Source organism: Brassica oleracea, chromosome C7, assembly GCF_000695525.1.
Source record: "Brassica oleracea var. oleracea cultivar TO1000 chromosome C7, BOL, whole genome shotgun sequence".
Taxonomy (NCBI): domain Eukaryota; kingdom Viridiplantae; phylum Streptophyta; class Magnoliopsida; order Brassicales; family Brassicaceae; genus Brassica; species Brassica oleracea.
This window is the reverse complement of record NC_027754.1, coordinates 20,333,213-20,333,485: the sequence shown is the minus strand read 5'-3', so window position 1 is coordinate 20,333,485 and position 273 is coordinate 20,333,213.

Below are 273 nucleotides of genomic sequence, written 5' to 3'. Positions count from 1 at the left end.
TCCATGCTAGTGTCACAGATCTGTATAAACATTTTAACCTCTCTTTAGGTTGGTTTAGTATAAACACAAAGAATTCGAATTTCTGTATTAGTTTACATATGGACTGAATTTGATCGTTCTTATAGAACTCCTTTACTAGTATTACATACTATATGCAGCTGCTTTGTTTCAGTCCATGAACAGCTTAGGAACAATGTTGTCTTTTATCCAGTGATCCATATGCTGCTTACTACATCTTTATATGTCAATCTAATTTCTTTCTTATGACCAGAC